Source organism: Scyliorhinus torazame, chromosome X (genome assembly GCF_047496885.1).
Source record: "Scyliorhinus torazame isolate Kashiwa2021f chromosome X, sScyTor2.1, whole genome shotgun sequence".
Classification (NCBI taxonomy): domain Eukaryota; kingdom Metazoa; phylum Chordata; class Chondrichthyes; order Carcharhiniformes; family Scyliorhinidae; genus Scyliorhinus; species Scyliorhinus torazame.
This window is the reverse complement of record NC_092738.1, coordinates 2,311,835-2,335,117: the sequence shown is the minus strand read 5'-3', so window position 1 is coordinate 2,335,117 and position 23,283 is coordinate 2,311,835. Positions and strand designations below refer to the sequence as shown.

Genomic DNA, 23,283 nt, shown 5'->3' with positions numbered 1-23,283 from the left:
ACGGGGACGAACATTTGACGGAAGGACACCGGCCGTGCTCGTCTTCACCGGGCGCGGCTCCGAGCACAAAAACCGGCCAGTCACGCGGAGGTTGTCCGGAACTCCGGCGAGGCCGCACTTGGAATGTGGCGCCCAATTCTGTGCGGCCGCTCTCCCGGAAGGCCGCGGGGGGCTCGGGAGAGGGCGCGGAGGAGGTTCGCCAGGATGTAGCCTGGCCTGGAGGGCGTGGGCCACGCGGAGGGGCTGAATAGACTCGGGACTGCTTTCATTCCAACGACGGAGGAGGAGGGGGGCGACCTGATAGATTATGGGGGGTGTGGACGGACGGGCGGGCCCCAGGGTGTAGGGGCCAGTCACCAGGGGGGGGGGGGGGGGCAGAGAGGTTTAAGGTCCGGGGGGGCAAGGTTTAGAGGAGATGTACGAGGCAGGTTCTGAACACAGAGTGCCAGGAACGCGTGGCCAGGGGAGGCTGTGGGAGCAGAGACGTTAACGCCGTACAAAAGGCAAATTGACGAACACATGGATAGGACGGGGGATAGAGGGACACGGCACTGGGCAGGGCTGAGGGTTCTGGCCAAGGTTGGGCTCATGTCCGATGCAGGCTCGGAGGGCCTGTTCCTGAGCGGTCCACTTCTTTGCGAATAAAACGAGACGCGGTAGTTTATTCGTTTATTTATTAATTTCTACCTAATTATACTTTTTTTATTTAAAAAAAAAAAAAAAGAGTATTGAAAATCGCTCTGGGAGCGCTGTACAAAGGACGATTGTCCGACGGGGCGATTGCCGCAGGGGGGGGGGGCGATGGGCGGCGGGCGTGGAGGGTGCCCCCCCCCCCCCCCGCCCCCGAGGGCGGGGTAAATTCGCAGGCGGGCCGCCGTCCTCCTCCGAGCTTCATCGATAACCTCCCGCGGGGGCTCCCGGCCAGCCGGAAAGCTCCGCTCCGACCGCGGCCTCGCATTGCTCATCGCCAACCGTTTCCGCCTTGGAGAGCTCGACACCAGATCCGTAAAATTAAAAATATATATATAACATTATATATATTATATATAAAAAGTTGCGTCAGGGTCCAGGGGCCCCCCGGGGCCCCCCCATCATCGGGCGATCTTGCGTTCCTTGCTTTTCAGCGCCGTTCGTAGCCCCACCTTCGGACCCGCCTCGCTGGCCTGGAACGAGATCAGTCACCGTCTTTTGTGTTTTTCTATTCCTGAACGTAGGGAGGTGGGAGGGTCGGTGCTGAGGGAGCGCCGCACTGTGGGAGGGTCAGTGCTGAGGGAGCGCCGCACTGTGGGAGGGTCAGTGCTGAGGGAGCGCCGCACTGTGGGAGGGTCAGTGCTGAGGGAGCGCCGCACTGTGGGAGGGTCGGTGCTGAGGGAGCTCCGCACTGTGGGAGTGTCAGTGCTGAGGGAGCTCCGCACTGTGTGAGGGTCAGTGCTGAGGGAGCTCCGCACTGTGGGAGGGTCAGTGCTGAGGAAGCGCCGCACTTTGGGAGGGTCAGTGCTGAGGGAGCTCCGCACTGTGGGAGGGTCAGTGCTGAGGGAGCTCCGCACTGTGGGAGGGTCGGTGCTGAGGGAGCGCCGCACTGTGGGAGGGTCAGTGCTGAGGGAGCTCCGCACTGTGGGAGAGTCAGTGCTGAGGGAGCGCCGCACTGTGGGAGGGTCGGTGCTGAGGGAGCTCCGCACTGTGGGAGTGTCAGTGCTGAGGGAGCTCCGCACTGTGTGAGGGTCAGTGCTGAGGGAGCTCCGCACTGTGGGAGGGTCAGTGCTGAGGAAGCGCCGCACTTTGGGAGGGTCAGTGCTGAGGGAGCTCCGCACTGTGTGAGGGTCGGTGCTGAGGGAGTGCCGCACTGTGGGAGGGTCAGTGCTCAGGGCGTGCCGCACTGTGGGAGGGTCAGTGCTGAGGGAGCGCCGCACTGTGGGAGGGTCGGTGCTGAGGGAGCGCCGCACTGTGGGAGGGTCAGTGCCGAGGGAGCGCCGCACTGTGGGGGGGTCAGTGCTGAGGGAGCTCCGCACTGTGGGAGGGTCAGTGCTGAGGGAGCTCCGCACTGTGGGAGGGTCAGTGCTGAGGGAGCTCCGCACTGTGGGAGGGTCGGTGCTGAGGGAGCGCCGCACTGTGGGAGGGTCAGTGCTGAGGGAGCGCCGCACTGTGGGAGGGTCGGTGCTGAGGGAGCTCCGCACTGTGGGAGGGTCGGTGCTGAGGGAGCGCCGCACTGTGGGAGGGTCAGTGCTGAGGGAGCGCCACACTGTGCGAGGGTCAGTGCTGAGGGAGCGCGGCACTGTGCGAGGGTCAGTGCTGAGGGAGCTCCGCACTGTGGGAGGGTCAGTGTTGAGGGAGCGCCGCACTGTGGGAGGGTCAGTGCTGAGGGAGCGCCGCACTGTGGGAGGGTCAGTGCTGAGGGAGCTCCGCACTGTGGGAGGGTCAGTGCTGAGGGAGCTCCGCACTGTGGGAGGGTCAGTGCTGAGTGAGCTCCGCACTGTGGGAGGGTCAGTGCTGAGGGAGTGCCGCACTGTGGGAGGGTCAGTGCTGAGGGAGTGCCGCACTGTGGGAGGATCGGTGCTGAGGGAGCTCCGCACTGTGGGAGGGTCAGTGCTGAGGGAGCGCCGCACTGTGGGAGGGTCGGTGCAGAGGGAGCGCCGCACTGTGGGAGGGTCAGTGCTGAGGGAGCTCCGCACTGTGGGAGGGTCAGTGCAGAGGGAGCGCCGCACTGTGGGATGGTCAGTGCCGAGGGAGCGCCGCACTGTGGGAGGGTCGGTGCTGAGGGAGCTCCGCACTGTGGGAGGGTCAGTGCTGAGGGAGCTCCGCACTGTGGGAGGGTCAGTGCTGAGGGAGCTCCGCACTGTGGGAGGGTCAGTGCCGAGGGAGCGCCGCACTGTGGGAGGGTCGGTGCTGAGGGAGCTCCGCACTGTGGGAGGGTCGGTGCCGAGGGAGCGCCGCACTGTGGGAGGGTCAGTGCCGAGGGAGCGCCGCACTGTGGGAGTGTCGGTGCTGAGGGAGCGCCGCACTGTGGGAGGGTCAGTGCTGAGGGAGCTCCGCACTGTGGGAGGGTCAGTGCTGAGGGAGCTCCGCACTGTGGGAGGGTCAGTGCTGAGGGAGCGCCGCACTGTGGGAGGGTCAGTGCTGAGGGAGCTCCGCACTGTGGGAGGGTCAGTGCTGAGGGAGCGCCGCACTGTGGGAGGGTCAGTGCTGAGGGAGCGCCGCACTGTGGGAGGGTCGGTGCAGAGGGAGCGCCGCACTGTGGGAGGGTCAGTGCTGAGGGAGCTCCGCACTGTGGGAGGGTCAGTGCAGAGGGAGCGCCGCACTGTGGGATGGTCAGTGCCGAGGGAGCGCCGCACTGTGGGAGGGTCGGTGCTGAGGGAGCTCCGCACTGTGGGAGGGTCAGTGCTGAGGGAGCTCCGCACTGTGGGAGGGTCAGTGCTGAGGGAGCTCCGCACTGTGGGAGGGTCAGTGCCGAGGGAGCGCCGCACTGTGGGAGGGTCGGTGCTGAGGGAGCTCCGCACTGTGGGAGGGTCGGTGCCGAGGGAGCGCCGCACTGTGGGAGGGTCAGTGCCGAGGGAGCGCCGCACTGTGGGAGTGTCGGTGCTGAGGGAGCGCCGCACTGTGGGAGGGTCAGTGCTGAGGGAGCTCCGCACTGTGGGAGGGTCAGTGCTGAGGGAGCTCCGCACTGTGGGAGGGTCAGTGCTGAGGGAGCGCCGCACTGTGGGAGGGTCAGTGCTGAGGGAGCGCCGCACTGTGGGAGGGCTGTCCGTGTACACGCAGTGCGGTAGTTGGGGACTGGGTTGATTTAGGGTACTCACGTTGGCTGTTATTTGGTCGAGTTCCATCATTGCTTCCTGTAACACTACCTCCAACGCGTTGCTCATTCTGGGAGTGCTACAGAGAGGAACGTAGGGTTGGGTCAGAGACTGCGACCGCCTCAGAATCGTTATACCCCCCCCCACCCAGCCTGTCCTCATAATTGTGAAGTTGAATCTCTCAACATCACGAGATCTTTACCACCGAGCCCCTATCGAGTCTTAACCGCATCTCCCAGCCCTCGCTCCGGAGCTGTGGCTCATCCAATCGCTTCTTAATTGTTGTTGGAGATCCCGCCTCTCCCGCCCTTTCAGGCAGCGGGTTCCGGATTCCCGTTACCCCCTGGGTGAAAACGTTTCTCCTCCAATCCCCTCCTGTCGCCCCCCCTCCCCCAGTTATTGAGCCCTCCGCCAAGGGGAAACGTTCCTCCCTACCTGTGTCCCTCGTAATTCTGTCCACCTCGATCGGGTCCGCCCCCCCCCCCCCCCCCCGGCCTTCTCCGCTCCGAGGGAGACGACCCCGGCCTGACCAGCCTCTCTCCACCGCGGAGACGCTCCAGCCCAGGCGACATTCCCGGTCAATCCCCTCCCCACCCTCTCCCGCCCGATCGCACCCTTCCTATAGAGTGGCGACGAGGACTGAGTTGCAGTACTCTAGCTGTGGCCTGAACGGCGTCTCTGCACAGCTCCCCCCGTAACCGCCCCGCTCTTATACTCTATTCCTCGGCTAATAAGGGCGAGTGTCCCATCCACCTCCTGAACCACCTCGTCTACCTGTCCCGCTGACCGGGGACCAACTGATGTGCGCCCCCAGGGCTTTCACTCTACTGTTGTCTTGTATTAAGTTCAGCTCAACCTCCTGGCTCTTGTACCGTCCCCTATTAATAAATCCCAGATCGTCTGCTGACCGCTCGCTCCACCTGGGTCCCTCTGCTCCTGCACCACCCCCCACCCCCCCTCCAGGAGTACGCACACTCCCATTACCTCAGGTCTAGGAACAGGAGGAGGCATTCAGCCCCTCGAGCTGGCTCCACCATTCAACACGGACCTCCCCTCGTCCTTCCAAACGCCAGAGAGTGTGGGCCTAAACTGTTCCACCTCTCCCCGTACGGCAAACCCCTCACCTCCGGAATCAACCGAGTGAACCTCCTCTGACCTGCCCCCAACGTCACGACACCTTTCCTGGAATAAGGAGACCAGAACTGCGCACAATATTCCAGGTGTGGTCTCACGTGAGGAGAGTACCTTTCAAAATGGGTGTTTATAAAATAGCTGTAGTGGGTGCACCTTTAAGGAATGATGCAGCTGTACTTTGGTAAGGCCACATTTGGAGTACTGTGTACCGTTCTGGTCGCCTCGTTTTAGGAAGGATGTGGAAGCTTTGGAAAAGGTGCAGAGGAGATTTACCAGGATGTTGCCTGGAATGGAGAGTAGGTCTTACGAGGAAAGGTTGAGGGTGCTAGGTCTTTTCTCATTAGAACGGAGAAGGGCGAGGGGGCGACTTGATAGAGGTTTATAAGATGATCAGGGGAATAGATAGAGTAGACAGTCAGAGACTTTTTCCCCGGGTGGAACAAACCATTACAAGGGGACATAAATTTAAGGTGAAAGGTGGAAGATATAGGAGGGATATCAGAGATAGGTTCTTTACCCAGAGAGTAGTGGGGGCATGGAATGCACTGCCTGTGGAAGTAGTTGAGTCGGAAACATTAGGGACCTTCAAGCAGCTATTGGATAGGTACATGGATTACGGGAAAATGATATAGTGTAGATTTATTTGTTCTTAAGGGCAGCACGGTAGCATTGTGGATAGCACAATTGCTTCACAGCTCCAGGGTCCCAGGTTCGATTCCCGGCTTGGGTCACTGTCTGTGCGGAGTCTGCACGTCCTCCCCGTGTCTGCGTGGGTTTCCTCCGGGTGCTCCGGTTTCCTCCCACAGTCCAAAGATGTGCAGGGTAGGTGGATTGGCCAATGATAAATTGCCCTTAATGTCCAAAATTGCCCTTGGTGTTGGGTGGAGGTGTTGAGTTTGGGTGAAGTGCTCTTTCCAAGAGCCGGTGCAGACTCGATGGGCCGAATGGCCTCCTTCTGCACTGTGGATTCAATGATAATCTATGATTAATCTAGGACAAAGGTTCAGCACAACATCGTGGGCCGAAGGGCCTGTTCTGTGCTGTATTTTCTATGTTCTATGTTCTCTCTCTCACACACTCTCACACACACACTCTCTCTCACATACACACTCTCTCACACACACTCTCTCTCTCACACACACTCTCTCTCTCACACACACACTCTCTCACACACACACTCTCTCACACACACTCTCTCTCACATACACACTCTCTCTCACACACACTCTCTCTCTCACACACACACTCTCTCACACACACTCTCTCTCACACACACTCTCTCACACACACTCTCTCTCACACACACTCTCTCTCTCACACACACACTCTCTCACACACACTCTCTCTCACACACACTCTCTCTCACACACACTCTCTCTCACATACACACTCTCTCTCACACACACTCTCTCTCTCACACACACACTCTCTCACACACACTCTCTCTCACACACACTCTCTCACACACACTCTCTCTCACACACACTCTCTCTCTCACACACACACTCTCTCACACACACTCTCTCTCACACACACTCTCTCTCACACACACTCTCTCACACACTCTCTCACACACACTCTCTCACACACACTCTCTCTCACACTCTCTCTCACACACACACTCTCTCTCACACACACACTCTCTCTCACACACACACTCTCTCTCACACACACACTCTCTCACACACACTCTCTCACACACACACTCTCTCACACACACTCTCTCACACACACACTCTCTCACACACACTCTCTTTCACACACACTCTCTTTCACACACACTCTTTCACACACACTCTTTCACACACACTCTTTCACACACACTCTTTCACACACACTCTTTCACACACACTCTTTCACACACACTCTTTCACACACACTCTTTCACACACACTCTTTCACACACACTCTTTCACACACACTCTTTCACACACACTCTCTCTCACACACACTCTCTCTCACACACACTCTCTCTCACACACACTCTCTCTCACACACACTCTCTCTCACACACACTCTCTCTCACACACACTCTCTCTCACACACACTCTCTCTCACACACACTCTCTCTCACACACACACTCTCTCACACACACTCTCTCTCACACACACTCTTTCACACACACACTCTCACACTCTCACACACTCTCTCTCACACACTCTCTCTCACACACTCTCTCACACACACTCTTTCACACACACACTCTTTCACACACACACTCTTTCACACACACACTCTCTCTCACACACTCTCTCTCACACACTCTCTCTCACACACTCTCTCTCACACACTCTCTCTCACACACTCTCTCTCACACACTCTCTCTCACACACTCTCTCTCACACACACTCTCTCACTCACACACTCTCTCTCACACACTCTCTCTCACACACACTCTCTCTCACACACTCTCTCTCACACACTCTCTCTCACACACTCTCTCTCACACACTCTCTCTCACACACTCTCTCTCACACACTATATAGAACATAGAACACAACAGTGCAGTACAGGCCCTTCAGCCCTCGATGTTGCGCCGACCTGTGAAACCACTCTAAAGCCCATCTACACTATTCCCTTATCGTCCATATGTCTATCCAATGACCATTCGAATGCCCTTAGTGTTGGCGAGTCCACTACTGTTGCAGGCAGGGCATTCCACGCCCTTACTACTCTCTGAGTAAAGAACCTGCCTCTGACATATGTCTATATCTATCTCCCCTCAATTTAAAGCTACGTCCCCTCGTGCTAGACATCACCATCCGAGGAAAAAGGCTCTCACTGTCCACCCTATCCAATCCTCTGATCATCTTGTCTGCCTCAATTAAGTCACCTCTTCTCTCGAACGAAAACAGCCTCAAGTCCCTCAGCCTTTCCTCATCAGATCTTCCATCCATACCCGGCAACATCCTGGTGAATCTCCTCTGCACCCTTTCCAATGCTTCCACATCCTTCCTATAATGCGGCGACCAGAATTGCACGCACGTACTCCAAATGCGGCCGCACCAGAGTTTTGTACAGCTGCAACGTGACCTCGTGGCTCCGAAACTCAATCCCTCCACCAATAAAAGCTAACACTCCATCGGCCTTCTTCACCACCCTCTCAACCTGGGTGGCAACTTTCAGGGATCTATGTACATGGACACCTAGATCCCTCTGCTCATCCACACCGCCAAGAATCTTACCATTAGATTTAAGGTGAATGGTGGAAGATATAGGTGGGATATCAGAGGTAGGTCCTTTGCCCAGAGAGTAGTGGGGGCATGGAATGCACTGCCTGTGGAAGTAGTTGAGTCGGAAACATTAGGGACCTTCAAGCAGCTGTTGGATAGGTACATGGATTACGGTAAAATGATATAGTGTAGATTTATTTGTTCTTAAGGGCAGCACGGTAGCATTGTGGATAGCACAATTGCTTCACAGCTCCAGGGTCCCAGGTTCGATTCCGGCTTGGGTCACTGTCTGTGCGGAGTCTGCACGTCCTCCCCGTGTGTGCGTGGGTTTCCTCCGGGTGCTCCGGTTTCCTCCCACAGTCCAAAGATGTGCAGGGTAGGTGAATTGGCCAATGATAAATTGCCCTTAATGTCCAAAATTGCCCTTGGTGTTGGGTGGAGGTGTTGACCTTGGGTAGGGTGCTCTTTCCAAGAGCCGGTGCAGACTCAAAGGGCCGAATGGCCTCCTTCTGCACTGTAAATTCAATGATAATCTATGATTAATCTAGGACAAAGGTTCGGCACCACATCGTGGGCCGAAGGGCCTGTTCTGTGCTGTATTTTCTATGTTCTTTTCTATGTAACTGCTCTCAGTAGAGAAGTTAAACCTGATGTCTTGATGTAAAAAGGGTTCTTTTTGGCTTATGGATGTTGCAGGGAAAGATTGGGAGTTACTTGGAGAGTACTGTATTTGGGGGAATTATTGGTGTTGATAGTTGTTAAGCTGTTAACTGTAAATAAACATGGTTTTGCTTTGAAAAATACTTTTCCATTCCTGCTGTCCCGCCCCTGTAGAGTGGGCCGTGCGCTCCCCGCAGCACAATCTAGTAAAAGTTGTGGGTCGGGTGAGCTCCGCGATGCACTCTGGGGTTCTCCAAACCCTGGCCCGTAACAGTGGCCTTGCCCAGTCGCGACAACATTCGCTCACCTTTATACTCTACCCCTTTAGCGATAAACGGTAAAGTTAAGATCGCAAATACAGACTCCCCGCCTCCCCTCCACTCGACAGAATCACTTTGGAATTCTAGCCCCCCCCCCCCCGCCCCCCCCAACCACATACTTTTTCCTTCGTTTCCTGGTTCTGTACGTGCCGCCGCGAGCTCCAGGGAGCGACGGCAAACTCTCGAGGTTGACCTGGTGTGGGTTTAGGAAAGGGAGAGAGAGAGAGAGAGAGAGAGTCAACGGACCCGAAGCCTCCGCGGAAATGTGCACGCAGCCCACGTCGCGGCCGGGGTTCGCCCGGAGGGTCCTGGGAGCGAGGCCTGGCCCAACTATCACCGCCCGACGCCTGCTGGCGCCTCGAGAACGGAGCGGCACCCGGCCGGGGGGAGGCAGCGCCAAGGGGAGGCGACCAGAGACGTGCGCCGAGAGCCCGGTTCCGAGGAGAGTCTTAAAGGGAGAGAGCGGGAGCAAGGGAGGGAGGGAGAGAGCGTCCGCAAAGGAGGGTGAGAGCGCGGGCGCAAAGGAGGGAGACAATGTGGACGCAAGGGAGGGAGAGAGAGAGCGGACGCAAGGGAGGGAGAGAATGTGGACGCAAAGGAGGGAGAGAGCGGGCGCAAAGGAGGTAGAGAGAGAGCGCGGAGGCAAGGGAGGGAAAGAGAGAGCGCGGACGCAAGGGAGGGAGGGAGAGAGCGCGGACGCAAGGGAGGGGGAGAGAGCGCGGACGCAAGGGAGGGAGGGAGCGGGAGCGAGGGAGGGAGGGAGGGAGAGAGCGCGGACGCAACGGAGGGAGGGAGAGAGCGCGGAGGCAAGGGAGGGGGAGAGAGCGCAGACGCAAGGGAGGGAGAGAGAGTGCGCGGACGCAACGGAGGGAGGGAGAGAGGGCGGAGCGCAGAGGCAAGGGAGGGAAAGAGCGCGGACGCAAGGGAGGGAGAGAGAGAGCGCGGAGGCAAGGGAGGGGGAGACAGCGCGGAGGCAAGGGAGGGAAAGAGAGAGCGCGGACGCAAGGGAGGGGGAGACAGCGCGGAGGCAAGGGAGGGAAAGAGAGAGCGCGGACGCGAGGGAGGGCGAGTGCGCGGACGCGAGGGAGGGGGAGAGAGCGTGGACGCAAAGGAGGGAGGGGGAGAGCGGGAGCGAGGGAGCGAGGGAGGGAGAGAGCGGGCGCAAAGTAGGGCGAGAGCGCGGGCGGAAAGGAGGGAGCGTGGGCACAAAGGAGGGAGAGAGCGGGCGCAAGGGAGGGGGAGAGACAGCCCGGACGCAAGGGAGGGAGAGCGCGCGGACGCAAGGGAGGGAGAGAGAGAGCGCGGACGCAAGGGAGGGAGAGAGAGCGCGGACGCAAGGGAGGGAGAGAGCGAGGACGCGAGGGAGGGAGAGAGAGCGGACGCAAGGGAGGGAGGGAGCGCGGACGCAAGGGAGGGAGAGAGCGCGGACGCAAGGGAGGGAGAAAGCGCGGACGCAAGAGAGGGAGAAAGCGCGGACGCAAGAGAGGGAGAGAGAGAGCGCGGACGCAAGGGAGGGAGAGAGAGAGCGCGGAGGCAAGGGAGGGAGAGAGAGCGCGGACGCAAGGGAGGGAGAGAGAGCGCGGAGGCAAGGGAGGGAAAGAGAGAGCGCAGACGCAAGGGAGGGAGGGAGAGAACGCGGACGCAAGGGAGGGAGGGAGAGAGCGGACGCGAGGGAGGGAGGGAGAGAGCGCGGAGGCAAGGGAGGGAAAGAGAGAGCGGACGCGAGGGAGGGAGGGAGAGAGCGCGGACGCATGGGAGGGAAAGAGAGAGCGCGGAGGCAAGGGAGGGAGGGAGAGAGCGCGGAGGCAAGGGAGGGAAAGAGAGAGCGGACGCGAGGGAGGGAGGGAGAGAGCGCGGACGCATGGGAGGGAGAGAGAGAGCGCGGAGGCAAGGGAGGGAGGGAGAGAGCGCGGAGGCAAGGGAGGGAAAGAGAGAGCGCGGAGGCAAGGGAGGGGGAGAGAGTGCGGAGGCAAAGGAGGGAGGGAGAGAGCGCGGACGCAAGGGAGGGAAAGAGAGAGCACGGACGCAAGGGAGGGAGGGAGAGAGCGCGGACGCAAGGGAGGGAAAGAGAGAGCACGGACGCAAGGGAGGGAGAGAGAGAGCGCGGAGGCAAGGGAGGGAGGGAGAGAGCGCGGAGGCAAGGGAGGGAAAGAGAGAGCGCGGACGCAAGGGAGGGAGGGAGAGAGCGCGGAGGCAAGGGAGGGAGGGAGAGAGCGCGGAGGCAAGGGAGGGAAAGAGAGAGCGCGGACGCAAGGGAGGGAGAGAGAACGCGCGGACGCAAGGGAGGAAGAGAGAGAGCGCGGACGCAAGGGAGGGAGGGAGAGAGCGCGGACGCAAGGGAGGGAGAGAGAGAGCGCGGAGGCACGGGAGGGAGGGAGAGAGCGCGGACGCAAGAGAGGGAGAGAGAGAGAGCGCGGACGCAAGAGAGGGAGAGAGAGAGCGCGGACGCAAGGGAGGGAGAGAGAGAGCTGACGCAAGGGAGGGAGAGAGCGCGGACGCAAGGGAGGGAGAGAGCGAGGACGCGAGGGAGGGAGAGAGAGCGGACGCAAGGGAGGGAGGTAGCGCGGACGCAAGGGAGGGAGAGAGCGCGGACGCAAGGGAGGGAGAAAGCGCGGACGCAAGAGAGGGAGAAAGCGCGGACGCAAGAGAGGGAGAGAGCGCGGACGCAAGAGAGGGAGAGAGAGAGCGCGGACGCAAGGGAGGGAGAGAGAGAGCGCGGAGGCAAGGGAGGGAGAGAGAGAGCGCGGACGCAAGGGAGGGAGAGAGAGCGCGGAGGCAAGGGAGGGAAAGAGAGAGCGCAGACGCAAGGGAGGGAGGGAGAGAACGCGGACGCAAGGGAGGGAGGGAGAGAGCGGACGCAAAGGAGGGAGAGAGAGCGCGGACGCAAGGGAGGGAGGGAGAGAGCGCGGAGGCAAGGGAGGGAAAGAGAGAGCGGACGCGAGGGAGGGATGGAGAGAGCGCGGACGCATGGGAGGGAGAGAGAGCGCGGAGGCAAGGGAGGGAGGGAGAGAGCGCGGAGGCAAGGGAGGGAAAGAGAGAGCGGACGCGAGGGAGGGAGGGAGAGAGCGCGGACGCATGGGAGGGAGAGAGAGAGCGCGGAGGCAAGGGAGGGAGGGAGAGAGCGCGGAGGCAAGGGAGGGAAAGAGCGCGGAGGCAAGGGAGGGGGAGAGAGTGCGGAGGCAAAGGAGGGAGGGAGAGAGAGAGCGCGGACGCAAGGGAGGGAGGGAGAGAGCGCGGAGGCAAGGGAGGGAAAGAGAGCGGACGCGAGGGAGAGAGCGCGGACGCAAGGGAGGGAGAGAGAGAGTGCGGAGGCAAGGGAGGGAGAGAGAGAGAGCGCGGACGCAAGGGAGGGAGGGAGAGGGCGCGGAGGCAAGGGAGGGAAAGAGAGAGCGCGGACGCAAGGGAGGGAGAGAGAGAGCACGGACGCAAGGGGGGGAGGGAGCGCGGACGCAAGGGAGGGAAAGAGAGAGCGCGGACGCAAGGGAGGGAGGGAGAGAGCGCGGACGCAAGGGAGGGAGAGAGAGAGCGCGGAGGCAAGGGAGGGAGGGAGGGAGCGCGGAGGCAAGGGAGGGAGAGAGAGAGCGCGGACGCAAGGGAGGGAGGGAGAGAGCGCGGAGGCAAGGGAGGGAAAGAGAGAGCGCGGCCGCAAGGGAGGGAGAGAGAGCGCGCGGACGCAAGGGAGGGAAAGAGAGAGCGCGGACGCAAGGGAGGGAGGGAGAGAGCGCGGACGCAAGGGAGGGAGAGAGAGAGCGCGGAGGCAAGGGAGGGAGGGAGCGCGGACGCAAGAGAGGGGGAGAGAGAGAGCGCGGACGCAAGCGAGGGAGAGAGAGAGCGCGGACGCAAGGGAGGGAGAGAGAGAGCGGACGCAAGGGAGGGAGAGAGCGCGGACACAAGGGAGGGAGAGAGCGCGGACGCAAGAGAGGGAGAGAGAGAGCGCGGACGCAAGAGAGGGAGAGAGCGCGGAGGCAAGGGAGGGAGAGAGCGCGGAGGCAAGGGAGGGAAAGAGAGAGCGCATACGCAAGGGAGGGAGGGAGAGCGCGCGGACGCAAGGGAGGGAGGGAGAGAGCGGACGCAAGGGAGGGAGAGCGCGCGGACGCAAGAGAGGGAGAGAGAGAGCGCAGACGCAAGGGAGGGAGAGAGCGCGGAGGCAAGGGAGGGAAAGAGAGAGCGCGGACGCAAGGGAGGGAGGGAGAGCGCGCGGACGCAAGGGAGGGAGGGAGAGAGCGGACGCAAGGGAGGGAGAGAGAGCGCGGACGCAAGGGAGGGAGAGAGAGCGCGGACGCAAGGGAGGGAGAGAGAGAGCGGACGCGAGGGAGGGAGAGAGCGCGGACGCAAGAGAGGGAGAGAGAGAGAGCGGACGCAAGGGAGGGAGAGAGCGCGGACGCAAGGGAGGGAGAGAGAGCGCAGACGCAAGGGAGGGAGAGAGCGCGGACGCAAGGGAGGGAGAGAGAGCGCGGACGCAAGGGAGGGAGAGAGCGCGGACGCAAGGGAGGGAGGGAGAGAGCGGACGCAAGGGAGGGAGAGAGCGCGGACACAAGGGAGGGAGAGAGAGCGCGGACGCAAGGGAGGAAGAGAGAGAGCGGACGCGAGGGAGGGAGAGTGCGCGGACGCAAGAGAGGGAGAGAGAGCGGACGCAAGGGAGAGAGAGCGCGGACGCAAGGGAGGGAGAGAGCACGGACGCAAGGGAGAGAGAGAGCGGACGCGAGGGAGGGAGAGAGCGCGGACGCAATAGAGGGAGAGAGCGCGGACGCAAGGGAGGGAGAGAGAGAGCGCGGACGCAAGGGAGGGAGAGAGAGAGCGGACGCAAGGGAGGGAGAGAGAGCGGACGCAAGAGAGGGAGAGAGCGCGGACGCAAGAGAGGGAGAGAGAGAGCGCGGACGCAAGGGAGGGAGAGAGAGAGCGCGGACGCAAGGGAGGGAGAGAGAGTGCGGACGCAAGGGAGGGAGTGAGAGAGCGAGGACGCGAGGGAGAGAGAGAGAGCGCGGACGCAAGGGAGGGAGGGACAGAGCGCGGACGCAAAGGGAGGGAGGGAGAGAGCGGACGCAAGGGAGGGAGAGAGAGTGCGGACGCAAGGGAGGGAGTGAGAGAGCGAGGACGCGAGGGAGAGAGAGAGAGCGCGGACGCGAGGGAGGGAGAGAGAGAGCGCGGACGCATGGGAGGGAAAGAGAGAGCGCGGAGGCAAGGGAGGGAGGGAGAGAGCGCGGAGGCAAGGGAGGGAAAGAGAGAGCGGACGCGAGGGAGGGAGGGAGAGAGCGCGGACGCATGGGAGGGAGAGAGAGAGCGCGGAGGCAAGGGAGGGAGGGAGAGAGCGCGGAGGCAAGGGAGGGAAAGAGAGAGCGCGGAGGCAAGGGAGGGGGAGAGAGTGCGGAGGCAAAGGAGGGAGGGAGAGAGAGAGCGCGGACGCAAGGGAGGGAGGGAGAGAGCGCGGAGGCAAGGGAGGGAAAGAGAGCGGACGCGAGGGAGAGAGCGCGGACGCAAGGGAGGGAGAGAGAGAGTGCGGAGGCAAGGGAGGGAGAGAGAGAGAGCGCGGACGCAAGGGAGGGAGGGAGAGGGCGCGGAGGCAAGGGAGGGAAAGAGAGAGCGCGGACGCAAGGGAGGGAGAGAGAGAGCGCGGACGCAAGGGAGGGAGGGAGCGCGGACGCAAGGGAGGGAAAGAGAGAGCGCGGACGCAAGGGAGGGAGGGAGAGAGCGCGGACGCAAGGGAGGGAGAGAGAGAGCGCGGAGGCAAGGGAGGGAGGGAGGGAGCGCGGAGGCAAGGGAGGGAGAGAGAGAGCGCGGACGCAAGGGAGGGAGGGAGAGAGCGCGGAGGCAAGGGAGGGAAAGAGAGAGCGCGGCCGCAAGGGAGGGAGAGAGAGCGCGCGGACGCAAGGGAGGGAAAGAGAGAGCGCGGACGCAAGGGAGGGAGGGAGAGAGCGCGGACGCAAGGGAGGGAGAGAGAGAGCGCGGAGGCAAGGGAGGGAGGGAGCGCGGACGCAAGAGAGGGGGAGAGAGAGAGCGCGGACGCAAGCGAGGGAGAGAGCGAGCGCGGACGCAAGGGAGGGAGAGAGAGAGCGGACGCAAGGGAGGGAGAGAGCGCGGACACAAGGGAGGGAGAGAGCGCGGACGCAAGGGAGGGAGAGAGAGCGCGGACACAAGGGAGGGAGAGAGCGCGGACGCAAGAGAGGGAGAGAGAGAGCGCGGACGCAAGAGAGGGAGAGAGCGCGGAGGCAAGGGAGGGAGAGAGCGCGGAGGCAAGGGAGGGAAAGAGAGAGCGCGGACGCAAGGGAGGTAGGGAGAGCGCGCGGACGCAAGGGAGGGAGGGAGAGAGCGGACGCAAGGGAGGGAGAGCGCGCGGACGCAAGAGAGGGAGAGAGAGAGCGCAGACGCAAGGGAGGGAGAGAGCGCGGAGGCAAGGGAGGGAAAGAGAGAGCGCGGACGCAAGGGAGGGAGGGAGAGCGCGCGGACGCAAGGGAGGGAGGGAGAGAGCGGACGCAAGGGAGGGAGAGAGCGCGGACGCAAGGGAGGGAGAGAGAGCGCGGACGCAAGGGAGGGAGAGAGCGCGGACGCAAGGGAGGGAGGGAGAGAGCGGACGCAAGGGAGGGAGAGAGCGCGGACACAAGGGAGGGAGAGAGAGCGCGGACGCAAGGGAGGAAGAGAGAGAGCGGACGCGAGGGAGGGAGAGTGCGCGGACGCAAGAGAGGGAGAGAGAGCGGACGCAAGGGAGAGAGAGCGCGGACGCAAGGGAGGGAGAGAGCGCGGACGCAATAGAGGGAGAGAGAGAGCGGACGCGAGGGAGGGAGAGTGCGCGGACGCAAGGGAGGGAGAGAGCGCGGACGCAAGGGAGAGAGAGAGCGGACGCGAGGGAGGGAGAGAGCGCGGACGCAATAGAGGGAGAGAGCGCGGACGCAAGGGAGGGAGAGAGAGAGCGCGGACGCAAGGGAGGGAGAGAGAGAGCGGACGCAAGGGAGGGAGAGAGAGCGGACGCAAGAGAGGGAGAGAGCGCGGACGCAAGAGAGGGAGAGAGAGAGCGCGGACGCAAGGGAGGGAGAGAGAGAGCGCGGACGCAAGGGAGGGAGAGAGAGAGAGCGCGGACGCAAGGGAGGGAGCGGGAGAGCGCGGACGCAAAGGGAGGGAGGGAGAGAGCGGACGCAAGGGAGGGAGAGAGAGTCCGGACGCAAGGGAGGGAGTGAGAGAGCGAGGACGCAAGGGAGGGAGGGACAGAGCGCGGACGCAAAGGGAGGGAGGGAGAGAGCGGACGCAAGGGAGGGAGAGAGAGTGCGGACGCAAGGGAGGGAGTGAGAGAGCGAGGACGCGAGGGAGAGAGAGAGAGCGCGGACGCGAGGGAGGGAGAGAGAGAGTGCGGACGCATGGGAGGGAGAGAGAGAGCGCGGAGGCAAGGGAGGGAGGGAGAGAGCGCGGAGGCAAGGGAGGGAAAGAGAGAGCGGACGCGAGGGAGGGAGGGAGAGAGCGCGGACGCATGGGAGGGAGAGAGAGAGCGCGGAGGCAAGGGAGGGAGGGAGAGAGCGCGGAGGCAAGGGAGGGAAAGAGAGAGCGCGGAGGCAAGGGAGGGAGGGAGAGAGAGAGCGCGGACGCAAGGGAGGGAGGGAGAGAGCGCGGAGGCAAGGGAGGGAAAGAGAGCGGACGCGAGGGAGAGAGCGCGGACGCAAGGGAGGGAGAGAGAGAGTGCGGAGGCAAGGGAGGGAGAGAGAGAGAGCGCGGACACAAGGGAGGGAGGGAGAGGGCGCGGAGGCAAGGGAGGGAAAGAGAGAGCGCGGACGCAAGGGAGGGAGAGAGAGAGCGCGGACGCAAGGGAGGGAGGGAGCGCGGACGCAAGGGAGGGAAAGAGAGAGCGCGGACGCAAGGGAGGGAGGGAGAGAGCGCGGACGCAAGGGAGGGAGAGAGAGAGCGCGGAGGCAAGGGAGGGAGGGAGGGAGCGCGGAGGCAAGGGAGGGAGAGAGAGAGCGCGGACGCAAGGGAGGGAGGGAGAGAGCGCGGAGGCAAGGGAGGGAAAGAGAGAGCGCGGCCGCAAGGGAGAGAGAGCGCGCGGACGCAAGGGAGGGAAAGAGAGAGCGCGGACGCAAGGGAGGGAGGGAGAGAGCGCGGACGCAAGGGAGGGAGAGAGAGAGCGCGGAGGCAAGGGAGGGAGGGAGCGCGGACGCAAGAGAGGGGGAGAGAGAGAGCGCGGACGCAAGCGAGGGAGAGAGAGAGCGCGGACGCAAGGGAGGGAGAGAGAGAGCGGACGCAAGGGAGGGAGAGAGCGCGGACACAAGGGAGGGAGAGAGCGCGGACGCAAGGGAGGGAGAGAGAGCGCGGACACAAGGGAGGGAGAGAGCGCGGACGCAAGAGAGGGAGAGAGAGAGCGCGGACGCAAGAGAGGGAGAGAGCGCGGAGGCAAGGGAGGGAGAGAGCGCGGAGGCAAGGGAGGGAAAGAGAGAGCGCGGACGCAAGGGAGGGAGGGAGAGCGCGCGGACGCAAGGGAGGGAGGGAGAGAGCGGACGCAAGGGAGGGAGAGCGCGCGGACGCAAGAGAGGGAGAGAGAGAGCGCAGACGCAAGGGAGGGAGAGAGCGCGGAGGCAAGGGAGGGAAAGAGAGAGCGCGGACGCAAGGGAGGGAGGGAGAGCGCGCGGACGCAAGGGAGGGAGGGAGAGAGCGGACGCAAGGGAGGGAGAGAGCGCGGACGCAAGGGAGGGAGAGAGAGCGCGGACGCAAGGGAGGGAGAGAGAGAGCGGACGCGAGGGAGGGAGAGAGCGCGGACGCAAGAGAGGGAGAGAGAGAGAGCGGACGCAAGGGAGGGAGAGAGCGCGGACGCAAGGGAGGGAGAGAGAGCGCAGACGCAAGGGAGGGAGAGAGCGCGGACGCAAGGGAGGGAGAGAGAGCGCGGACGCAAGGGAGGGAGAGAGCGCGGACGCAAGGGAGGGAGGGAGAGAGCGGACGCAAGGGAGGGAGAGAGCGCGGACACAAGGGAGGGAGAGAGAGCGCGGACGCAAGGGAGGAAGAGAGAGAGCGGACGCGAGGGAGGGAGAGTGCGCGGACGCAAGAGAGGGAGAGAGAGCGGACGCAAGGGAGAGAGAGCGCGGACGCAAGGGAGGGAGAGAGCGCGGACGCAATAGAGGGAGAGAGAGAGCGGACGCGAGGGAGGGAGAGTGCGCGGACGCAAGGGAGGGAGAGAGCGCGGACGCAAGGGAGAGAGAGAGCGGACGCGAGGGAGGGAGAGAGCGCGGACGCAATAGAGGGAGAGAGCGCGGACGCAAGGGAGGGAGAGAGAGAGCGCGGACGCAAGGGAGGGAGAGAGAGAGCGGACGCAAGGGAGGGAGAGAGAGCGGACGCAAGAGAGGGAGAGAGCGCGGACGCAAGAGAGGGAGAGAGAGAGCGCGGACGCAAGGGAGGGAGAGAGAGAGCGCGGACGCAAGGGAGGGAGAGAGAGAGAGCGCGGACGCAAGGGAGGGAGGGAGAGAGCGCGGACGCAAAGGGAGGGAGGGAGAGAGCGGACGCAAGGGAGGGAGAGAGAGTGCGGACGCAAGGGAGGGAGTGAGAGAGCGAGGACGCGAGGGAGAGAGAGAGAGCGCGGACGCGAGGGAGGGAGAGAGAGAGAGTGGACGCAAGGGAGGGAGAGAGAGAGCGCGGACGCAAGGGAGGGAGAGAGAGTGGACGCAAGGGAGGGAGAGAGAGAGCGCGGACGCAAGCGAGTAAGAGAGAGAGCGGACGCAAGGGAGGGAGAGAGCGTGGACGCAAGGGAGGGAGAGAGAGAGAGCGGACGCGAGGGAGAGAGAGAGAGAGCGAGGACGCAAGGGAGGGAGAGAGAGAGCGAGGATGCAAGGGAGGGAGAGAGAGCGGACGCAAGGGAGAGAGAGAGAGAGCGCAGACGCAAGGGAGGGAGGGAGAGAGCGCGGACGCAAGGGAGGGAGGGAGAGAGTGTGGACGCAAGGGAAGGAGAGAGAGAGCGCGGACGCAAGCGAGTATGAGAGAGAGCGGACGCAAGGGAGGGAGAGAGCGTGGACGCAAGGGAGGGAGAGAGAGAGCGCGGACGCAAGGGAGGAAGAGAGAGAGCGGACGCAAGGGAGGGAGAGAGCGCGGACGCAAGGGAGGGAGAGAGAGCGCAGACGCAAGGTAGGGAGGGAGAGAGCGCGGACGCGAGGGAGAGAGAGAGAGCGGACGCAAGGGAGAGAGAGAGCGGACGCAAGGGAGAGAGAGAGCGCGGACGCAAGGGAGGGAGAGAGAGAGCGCGGACGCAAGGGAGGGAGAGAGAGAGCGTGGACGCAAGGGAGAGAGAGAGCCCGGACGCGAGGGAGGGAGGGAGGGAGCGCGGACGCAAGGGAGGGAGGGAGAGAGCGCGGACGCAAAGGGTGAGCGCGCGCGGGCGCGAGGCGGACAGCGGCAGCCCGGGCCTGTGCATGACCAGTCCGCAGGCACGCACGCACACCCGAGAGAGAGAGACGGCCATTAACATTCGCTTACCTTGTCCTGCCCGGCCCACCCCTGGCTGGGCTGTTGCGCTTTGCTGCGACCCGCGGTCTTGCCGGGTCGCGGAGGATGACCGTTGGCCTGGCCCGCCTGGGTGACTGGTGCCCTGGGCCCCCGGAGCCCCGGGGGCCCCCCCTCCTCGGTCCCCGGCCCCCCGCAGTGTCCGTTCACACACTCCCACCCAGTCCCCCAGGGTCCTTCCGTCAGCCCGTCGCGGCCCGGGACTCCTCCGTTGGCCTCCGGAGACCCCCCCTGCCCTCGGCCGGGCTGACGGGAGGGGGGGGCCGACGCCTCCCCCCCCCCTCCTCCTCCTCCTCCTCCGGACGGTGTAGGGTGCGCCCCTTGGGCGTGGCGGTCGGCCAGACGGGGGCTGCAAAGGCACTGGTGGGCGTGAAGGCCGGAGCGGGGCTGCAGGCAGCGTCGGGGGCCGCGTTCCTGGCGCGGTCGCCGGCGGCGGGGGGGGCCTCGAAGCAGGGTCCCATCCCGTCTGGTCGCTGCTCCGGGGGAGGGCGGGGGGGGGGAGCCCCCCGGGATCTGGTGACTCGCCTGCGTGTCCTGAGAGGGGGGGGGGCTGGGGCAAGCGCCCATGTTCACCTGGAAGACAAGGAGAGGTGAGTAAAACGAGAGTGCCGGGCCCTCCCCCACCACAAGGTGGAGTTTCGACTGTTTTCAAACAAAGCCTGAACCTCCCACAGTGCGGCGCCCCCTCAGCACCGACCCTCCCACAGTGCGGAGCTCCCTCAGCACTGACCCTCCCACAGTGCGGCGCTCCCTCAGCACCGACCCTCCCACAGTGCGGAGCTCCCTCAGCACTGACCCTCCCACAGTGCGGAGCTCCCTCAGCACTGACCCTCCAACAGTGCGGCGCTCCCTCAGCACTGACCCTCACACAGTGCGGAGCTCCCTCAGCACCGACCCTCCCACAGTGCGGCGCTCCCTCAGCACTGACCCTCCAACAGTGCGGTGCTCCCTCAGCACTGACCCTCCCACAGTGCGGCGCTCCCTCAGCACTGACCCTCCCACAGTGCGGAGCTCCCTCAGCACTGACCCTCCCACAGTGCGGCACTCCCTCAGCACTGACCCTCCCACAGTGCGGAGCTCCCTCAGCACTGACCCTCCCACAGTGCGGAGCTCCCTCAGCACTGACCCTCCCACAGTGCGGAGCTCCCTCAGCGCTGACCCTCCCACAGTGCGGAGCTCCCTCAGCACTGACTCTCCCACAGTGCGGAGCTCCCTCAGCACTGACCCTCCCACAGTGCGGAGCTCACTCAGCACTGACCCTCCCACAGTGCGGAGCTCCCTCAGCCCTGACTCTCCCACAGTGCGGCGCTCCCTCAGCACTGACCCTCACACAGTGCGGCGCTCCCTCAGCACCGACCCTCCCACAGTGCGGCGCTCCCTCAGCACTGACCCTCCCACAGTGCGGCACTCCCTCAGCACTGACCCTCCCACAGTGCGGAGCTCCCTCAGCACTGACACTCCCACAGTGCGGCGCTCCCTCAGCACTGACCCTCCCACAGTGTGGAGCTCCCTCAGCACTGACCCTCCCACAGTGCGGCGCTCCCTCAGCACTGACCCTCCCACAGTGCGGCGCTCCCTCAGCACTGACTCTCCCACAGTGCGGAGCTCCCTCAGCACTGACCCTCCCACAGTGCGGCGCACCCTCAGCACTGACCCTCCCACAGTGCGGCGCTCCCTCAGCACTGACCCTCCCACAGTGCGGCGCTCCCTCAGCACTGACCCTCCCACAGTGCGGAGCTCCCTCAGCACTGACACTCCCACAGTGCGGCACTCCCTCAGCACTGACCCTCCCACAGTGCGGCACTCCCTCAGCACTGACCCTCCCACAGTGCGGCGCTCCCTCAGCACCGACCCTCCCACAGTGCGGCGCTCCCTCAGCACTGACCCTCCCACAGTGCGGCGCTCCCTCAGCACTGACCCTCCCACAGTGCGGCGCTCCCTCAGCACCGACCCTCCCACAGTGCGGAGCTCCCTCAGCACTGACCCTCCCACAGTGCGGAGCTCCCTCAGCACTGACCCTCCCACAGTGCGGAGCTCCCTCAGCACTGACCCTCCCGCAGTGCAGCGCTCCCTCAGCACCGACCCTCCCACAGTGCGGCGCTCACTCAGCACTGACCCTCCCACAGTGCGGAGCTCCCTCAGCACCGACCCTCCCACAGTGCGGCGCACCCTCAGCACTGACCCTCCCACAGTGCGGAGCTCCCTCAGCACCGACCCTCCCACAGTGCGGCGCACCCTCAGCACTGACCCTCCCACAGTGCGGCGCTCCCTCAGCACCGACCCTCCCACAGTGCGGAGCTCCCTCAGCATCGACCCTCCCACAGTGCGGCGCTCCCTCAGCACTGACCCTCCCACAGTGCGGAGCTCCCTCAGCACTGACCCTCCCACAGTGCGGTGCTCCCTCAGCACTGACCCTCCCACAGTACGGAGCTCCCTCAGCACTGACCCTCCCACAGTGTGGAGCTCCCTCAGCACTGACCCTCCCACAGTGCGGAGCTCCCTCAGCACTGACCCTCCCACAGTGCGGTGCTCCCTCAGCACTGACTGTCCCACAGTGCGGAGCTCCCTCAGCACTGACCCTCCCACAGTGCGGCGCTCCCTCAGCATTGACCCTCCCACAGTGCGGCGCTCCCTCAGCACTGACCCTCCCACAGTGCGGAGCTCCCTCAGCACTGACCCTCCCACAGTGCGGCGCTCCCTCAGCACTGACCCTCCCACAGTGCGGCATTCCTCAACACTGACCCACTGTAGAAGCCAAGTATTTCAAATACAACTAGTATAGGTAAAAGATAGCTGTTTAAGCATAAATGTTGAGCCCCAGTTTTAAATACCCATTTATACAGCATAATTCACTTTTACTGAAGTCCGTTGTTCTGGCAAATGCATATTTTCAAGATAATGACACTGTCTTGTGCTAATTGTCAAGGTCAAGGGATTGAATACACAGCACCATTGTTCACAATGCAGATAACAGCTAGGTCAGAAAAGCTGATGTTGCACATTGAAGATGGACGGCTTGCCATCAAATCAAATGTGTTTGAGTCTAACCCAAACCAATTAGGATTATATTGGGGTGTAATTAGACGATTTAAGACAGATATGAAAGTGTATAACTAAAAAGTTTCTCCCCGCCATTTTAGGTTTTATTGTCTTTGTAAGGTTAGGTTGGGTTAGGTTAGGTTAGGTTAGGTTAGGTTAGGTTACGTTGGGTTTTGTTGTCTTTGTGAGTATTGTCTTTGTAAGTTTTTGTTTTGTTTTTAAGTTTTGTCTTTCTGTTAGTTTAGTCAGTTTTTGCCTTTGATTCTAGTCTCCATTTTAGTTTATGTCTTTTGGGGGTTGTCAGTTTAACAGTCTGTGTCAGTGATGTTAGTCCACTTTTGACTTTGAGTTTGAGTTTAGCTGAAGATAAGCTCTCTCTCTCTCTTCATGTTTCATTGCCAGACTTTGACCTTTAAAAAGTTACTTTCGAGCTGTCTGCCTAAGCAAAGAAAGATAATGTCTGTAATTCTCTGAAAGCTTCGAATTGTCTACGAATTGCCTTTTAAATGACTTTCAAATTGTAATCAAGCGACTACAAATAAAACAATTCTTTTTGGCACCTGAGGAGTTTATACTGCAAATTTCTGCTGAGTTCCAGTATTCGCAAAGTGCTACTGATAACCGAATAGCAGAGATTATATAAATTCCTTCAACTATACACAGTCGAATAACACAAGGAATCGAACAACTTAACACAGTCTACAAAT

The 23,283-nt window shown here is 62.4% G+C and overlaps 1 protein-coding gene across 1 annotated transcript in view; it reads right to left on the bottom strand.

Moving 5' to 3' along the window:
• Window positions 1-656: 656 nt before the first annotated feature.
• Window positions 657-23,283, bottom strand: part of LOC140405318 (uncharacterized) — a 364,062-nt gene continuing 341,435 nt past the window's right edge. The window contains exons 7-10 of the mRNA XM_072493609.1: window positions 19,511-20,110; window positions 9,196-9,269; window positions 3,792-3,867; window positions 657-1,163 (exon numbers count right to left, since the gene is read on the bottom strand). The gene's annotated coding sequence lies outside the window, so the exon portion shown is untranslated. The remainder of the gene's footprint in view (window positions 1,164-3,791; window positions 3,868-9,195; window positions 9,270-19,510; window positions 20,111-23,283) is intronic.